This window comes from Pleurodeles waltl, chromosome 9, assembly GCF_031143425.1.
Source record: "Pleurodeles waltl isolate 20211129_DDA chromosome 9, aPleWal1.hap1.20221129, whole genome shotgun sequence".
NCBI classification, from domain to species: domain Eukaryota; kingdom Metazoa; phylum Chordata; class Amphibia; order Caudata; family Salamandridae; genus Pleurodeles; species Pleurodeles waltl.
Genome location: NC_090448.1, coordinates 771,864,519 through 771,871,597, shown reverse-complemented (window position 1 = coordinate 771,871,597; position 7,079 = coordinate 771,864,519). Strand labels below are relative to the sequence as shown.

The 7,079-nt window shown below is 37.3% G+C and overlaps 1 long non-coding RNA gene across 1 annotated transcript in view; it reads right to left on the bottom strand.

Moving 5' to 3' along the window:
- Nucleotides 1-290: 290 nt before the first annotated feature.
- Nucleotides 291-7,079, bottom strand: part of LOC138258718 (uncharacterized) — a 190,399-nt gene continuing 183,610 nt past the window's right edge. Inside the window, exon 3 of the long non-coding RNA XR_011198523.1 lies at nt 291-469. This is a non-coding gene — a long non-coding RNA (uncharacterized lncRNA). The remainder of the gene's footprint in view (nt 470-7,079) is intronic.

The window sequence follows — 7,079 nt, the reverse complement described above, 5'->3', positions numbered from 1 at the left end:
GACAAACATTGGCTCCCTATTGAACAATACATTCACTTCAAAGCTTTAGACATGCCCCAAAATGCAGAGATCCAAAGAGTACCCACATTTTCCAGAAAATGGTTTAAAACAAACATATCACTGAAAAACATGAGACCGACTGACATGGTTCCTCTGAGAATCCTTAAGTTGAATCTAAATGGTGAGGTAGCACCTTCCTGGTCTTTGCATCAAAACTGTGGATTTCATATTGTCAAATCCTGTAGGATGTCAATGCATTCTCAGAACATGTGCTCTCCTATACTTGATCTGCTGTAATTTTGTCTTCAGATGTCGCAATTGAGATTGGAACGATTTTCCATCTTAAATATGGCATGTTGGCATGCTGTACTCCCGATGGGCAGTTGTTAATATCCTGTGAATGTCTCAGGAGATGGGCGATACTTTTGCAATGCCACCTCCCAAAAGAGATTTTCTGTTGTGCACATACCTGCAGAAACATAAACACAGATGTACAGGAGATAATATGTTAATTTTGAACACTTACATATGGTGTTTGAACAAAAGACCAGTTAAAAATATTGAGTTGCAGAAATATCATGACACAGAAATATCATGTGCAAAAATATTGTTGACAAAAATATTCTTAAGGTAAGAAATATCTGTTTTTAAGTTTCTTTATGTTTTTAAATAATATTTTAATTGACTAAGTTTTATATTGTTTGTATAATTGGTGTTAATGCTTTTCAATATAGGGGCAGATTCCAGGAAAGTGGCGCTGCACTGAGTGCAGCGCCACTTTCCTTGCACCCATTAGCGCCCCCCTACATCCACCATGTGTGCGCCGTTTTTTAAATATGGCACAGCATGGCGCAGGGTAGGGGCAGTAGCATTAGAATTTTTGACACTATTGATGTACTATTTAGGGTTAGCACCAAAATGTTTGCACTAACCCTGAACAGTACATAATGCCAAAAATATCTTTTAGATTGCCACTTTGAGAACTAAACTCTAAATGGGATGGATCCGATAACAACTGTGATCTTTGTCAATTGGGTGTACAGAACTTTAAGGATGTATTATTTGTCTGTCCCGCTTTAGCCGCACTTAGGGAAAAATGGTTGAAACCTCTCTACCTGTATTTTAATATTTGCTCTGACGGAGAGGCCTAGGAAGGTGTATATAATCTTCCAAATGAATTATTCTGTTTTAGGATTTTAAAATGTTGCCAGTCTTTTTTAAACCTTTTTTGAGTCTCCATGTGCTGGTGGTAACTCAATATGACTGTAAGTGTACCATCCAGGTAGCTTTGAGAATTACTATCAGTTGTTATTTTGTGCACTGAGGGACTGGAGTTTTTCTTCTATTGTGTGGCAAAGCATGATAATGTTCTATAATGCATCACTGATGTGCGGTGGGTTGGCTGTGTCGGATACAAATGATTACCTTCCACTTTGGAATGGAAGCATACGCTGCACAATTGTCCCCACTGAAGAAAATAATAATGTCCGCAAGGGTCTTCTACAAGTGTGGTTTCTTTTATTGTACTGATTTGCACAGTTTGATGCACTTTATGGTTTTACTTGTAAAGAGAAAATGGGGTTGAGTCATAGTGTTTTGCATAAAGAAACTAATTCCTTTTCTAAACCTGCTGTATTGGTATATATTTTAAATTGCTCACTGTGATAAATTCTGATATTTATTATCTGAGGGATATTGCTGTGATTGTATAATTGATATTATTTAATTTTATTTAGGACATTTTATCTTTAATGTTATATGTCACTTGTGTACCAGTTATTTATGTGGACCTCTTAGGCGTTCCAATTCATGAAATAAATAAACTTGAAACTTGAAACTTTTAGATTTCTTTGTGCCATTTTTCGGCCTCCCTAACAGGGGAATGCACCCCTTGCATACATTATGCCTGGCGCAGGCATAATGTGGTGAAAGGGGTTACAAAGTGGCGCAATGCATGCATTGTGCCACTTTCTAAATCTGGCGTGGAGTTTTGGCCATAATATCGCCACATTAGCGTAAAAAAACTGACATTAATGTGTCGATATTATGGCGCAAGGGGATCTTAAATCTGACCAATAGTTTGTCATTTTAAGTTATATTAATTTTGTATTTAATTGTAAAATAGTCATTTATAGAGCTGTAGTGGGTTGTGACATTTGTAGGGGTACAGGGTGGGAAGTTAATTTAGTATAATTAATTTATATATATTATTAATATTAATTATTTATTTGATTATTAAGTATGTAAATTATGTAAGTAATATTTTTTAAAGTTATATTTTAGGTGCTGGTTGTTGGGTTTGTAGGGGTATAGGGTGGGAAGTTAAATTAATAATAATTGATTAATTATTGATAAATTATTAATTAATAAATTGTGAATTAATTGTATAAATTATGTAAGTATTTTTGTTTTATTTATAGTTTATGTGCGGGTTGTTGGGTTTGTAGGTGTAGAGGGTGGAAAGATAATTAAATAATACATTATTAATTATCAATTATAATTAACTCATTAATAAACTTTAGTAAATTGTGTAACTATTATAATTTTTCAATTTACATTTTAGGTCTGGGTTGTAAGGTTTGTAGGGGTATAGCAAGATAAGTTAAACAATAATTGATTATTTATACATTACTTATTTCTAATTAATTAACTATTAATTAATTATGTAAATTGTGTAATTATTTTTTTAATTTAGATATGTGTTTAATGTGCGACTATAGTGTGAGAATTTAATGAAATAATTATCAAATAATTTTTTTTTTAATAATAATTATTAAGAAAATATAATTATTGCAATTGTTTAATTTCTTATGTATATATTTTAATAGATGTTAATAGTTTTATAATTTTATGAAATGAATACTTGTATTAAAATAAGGTATATGTTTGAACTGAAGTACTTTCCCTACTGTTGCACAGCCTGAAGTGGGAATAGTAAATTGTTACCCCTCCTGAGACCAACACTTTCCCTATGGTTGCGCCAACTGGAGTGGTAATAGTAAATGTTACCCCTCCTGAGTCCAACACTTCCCTTACTGTTGCACCGGCTGGAGTGGGAATAGTAACTTTTACCCCTCTTGAGTCCAACGCTTTACCGATTGGAGTGGGAATAGTACATTTTACCCCTTGTGAGTCCAACGCTTTCCCTACTGCCTCACTGATTGGAGTGGGAATAGTAAATCACACCCCTCCAGAGTCCAACACTTTCCTTACTGTTGCACCTATTGGAGTGGAAAAAGTAAATTGTACCCCTCCTGAGTCCAACACTTTCCCTACTGTTGCACAGTCTGGAATGGGAATAGTAAAGTTTACCCCTCCTAAGTCCAATGCTTTCCCTACAGTTGCCAGAGTGGAGTGGGAATAATAAATGTTACCCCTCCTGAGTCAAATGCTTTCCCTATGGTTGCACAGACTGGAGTGGGAATTGTACATTTTACCTCTCCTGAGTCAAAACGCTTTCCCTTATGTTACACAGACTGGAGTGGGAATAGTACATTTTACTCCACCTAAGTTCAAAGCTTTCTCTACTGTTGCAGAGACTGGAGAGGGGAATAGTACATTTTATGCCTCTTGAGTCTAACACTTTTCCCTACTGTTGCACTAACTGGAGTGGGAATAGTACATGTTACCCCTCCTGAGTCCAAAGCTTTCCCTACAGTTGTACACACTGGAGTGGGAATATTAAAATGTCCCCTCCTGAGCCCAATGCTTCCCCTACTGTTGCACTGACTAGAAAGGGAATAGTACATTTTACCCCTCCTGAGTCCTATGCTTTTCCTATTATTGCACAGAATGGAGTGGGACTATTATATGTATTATTCCTAGAAATGTATAGTTTTATATTGTTATGTTGTTTAAACGTATATTATTATTATGTTTCTGTGTTGTTTAAATTATATTTTTTATTAGTAATGTTTGTAATATACAATATATTTTTAGTGAAATGTATTTTTTATATTGTTAACTTTTTTATGTGTAATTAAATTGCTATGTTTTAAAAAAAAATCAATTTTATTTGCTACTTTTTTATATATATATATATAATATGTATATATATATATATATATATATATATATATATATATATACATACACATATATATATATATAGACTTGTTATAATATTACATTAAAAAATAGTCAGTTATAAATTTAAATTGTTTTGTTATAATAGTTTTACGTTTTATATACATATATATATATATATATATATATATATATATATATATATATATACACAATATATACAAAAAAACATACACACATACATATAAATATATTTATATATATTTTACAGAACCTTTAAATATGTTTAATTTACTTTATTTTACTGCTACATGATAATATATTTTATGTTTACTATTCCTAACTATATTTTTTAAACTATATTTTTGTATATATTTCTCAAAATTAGTGTAAAACAATATTTTTGGGGGATATTTTTGTATTCACAGTTGCATGTATAGGAAAACAATATTTTTGTGCTTGATGTTTTTGCCACAATATTTTTGTATCAAGCTATTTAGGGGTTCGATATTTTGTCAGTGAATCCTTGCATACATGACATAAGTAGGTTGTTGTATTAGTATCATGCTTAACATTCCATGATTGTTTCCTATGTGCCAGTTGGCCTTGCACTGTGACTGTCTCCATTCTCAGTGGTATGATTTTACGACTGCCAGGGACAAACTGGCTAATGGGGGCCCCTGGGAATTTGCAGCCCAGAGGGCGTCCAACCCGGGCTGCTTCGGGCAGATGGGGTGGTCCAGGCCAGGGGGCAGGGTGATTGGTTAGTTTAGTCAGGTGTGGGGTTTAATTGACAGTTAGAACCATTATTGGACATTGCCAGGCACACTGTGCTCCTGTCAGAAAGTGTAGGCAGCAGTTCCTTTGGTAAGCATAGGTAGTGTTACTCTATTCTTGAGGGTTCTTATGGTAATCAGGGAGAGTAAGACGTAACGTGTTAAGGGTGGAAGGAAAGTGTACAGATGGCAAAAGGTAGAATAGTTGATAAATCAGTGGCAGAGAGGGAGGTGTTGTAAGTGTTGTGCGAAGCAGGCCAGGATGACCTAGGCAGGCCTGGGGTCCTATCACAGGAATGGGTCATCTTGGTGAGCTGAAGACAGAAGCAGCACGTGGGGTGGCAGCTGCAATTCTGGCCTGCTCACTCCCTAAGACAATGAATAAGCTAAAATTGAGAGATGAACCCTACACAGAACACAGCTGCCAGGGCACAAAGACAGAAGTGTCTGCCAGTGATAAGGAAAAGGTTTGCAATTTTAATTGACAGAGACGCGGAGTACATAAAAGAAGGTAGTAATGGCAAAAAAGCCAGGTCATCTCAGAAACTTAAGGAGTCTGTAGGAGAAGTAACAACTGTGAGCAAAAGACAAGAGTTCATTTGGAAAAAGTCTGGTGATATTACAGGCACAGTCCAAGGGGAAAAAAGGGAGAGATCCAAGAAGAAACAGGCTGGTAGGTTGATATGGACACCACCAGAGGAGGAGGTTAAGTTACAGGGAACAGGACCAGATCTTTCTCAGGTTAGGGTGACTTGATTGACAATGATAGGACAAGCCTTGCAAAAGAGGCCAGGTTGGGTAAGCTGCCACCGGTCAGGTTGGACATGAAATAGGAGCACAGGTCCAAAGTGAGGGAGCAGTTTGGTGCAACCCTGCTGATGGCAAGGGATGAGAAGTTGCAGGATAATTCTACCAAATCTAGCAGGATTGAATGGAGAATAATTGATGGTGATGTGAGAGATGGCGAGCATCCTGGTGTGCGCGTATGACAGTGGTATCCTGGGTGGTGGTGACATTCTGGAATTGGACTATGATGAGGAAGAAGAGGAGCTAGAGGAGGGGTAATTCTGCTGTGGCAAGAAAAACAAATACCAGTAAGGGAACAGAAAAGAGAGTTGGGGTGGTCCATAGCCTGTCAGAGAAGTCTACATATTGCGAATCCTGAAGGCACAAAAGTGGTGCAAGGCGCAAGTCTCTAAAGAGAGCCAATTTTCAAGAGAAAGAAAGGGGGCATGCAATGTGAAACTAGATATGTGCGATCAAAGAGTAAAGCCACATGAGAAAGGATGATGGAGGTATTGAAATTGTAGGGGGGATAAAGTTGACACAACAACTGTGGATAAAGAAGTTGGTGCGCATTTTAGAGAGGAGGTACTGATGTGGATAGGGATAAAAACACAGTGGGAGATGTTGACAAACTGAAGGTGGTGGTAAGACGGATAAGACAAAGGACAAAAAAGAGGTTGAAGACAAAAAAGCAAAGGGTAAAGGAGCAACTGAGAGGCATAATAAATTACCTTAATGGGGGCGTCTATGCCTCTGAGAACTCATTTAGCTCCATACCCTTAAGAGAAGATATAGAAAGGTGAGCTTATAGGTGTGTATAAATTGCCACACAGGGAGATTCAACCAATGGAAGTCTAGAGAGGAGGCATAGGAATTTGCCTGGACACCACCTGTAGCTGCTAATATTGATATCTGGACATTTACCTTTCTTATGCATGCAAATGCCTACTGCAAAGAGTTTACAGATAGCTTGTGTCCCTTTTTAAATACATGGACATTGTTAGAAAAGCTGAGGTGGTCTTTGGATGATAGCATGGTTGCACTATGATGAAGAAATTTGGGCCAGGCTGGGGTTAAAACCCGACAAACCAAGGGTTAAGGGGGATAATGAGCTATGGTTACCATGGATGTAGCCAAAACGTCCTCCACCAGCGTGGGTGGATTGGCGGTACAATACTGGCCCATTCTTGGGAGGCCCACCCTTGGAGACGGGGCACGTGGGGTTGGGGACAAGGGATCAAGACAAGAGCTTACTGGGGATTCAGCAGGGGTGCTGCATCAGAAATCCATATAAATACAAGCACAAATGTGTAAAATGTGAGGAAAAGCACCCAGTGCTCTAATGTTTAGGGGAAAAAGCAGGATGCTTTTCAATTTGGATTATTGGTCACTTGTTCTTTAGTGGGAAGCAACGCAAACCGGCACACCACCCTTTGAGAGAAACGTAGGATTTGGGCGGGTGAGTTTAAGATTGTGTAGTGGGGTAGGAGG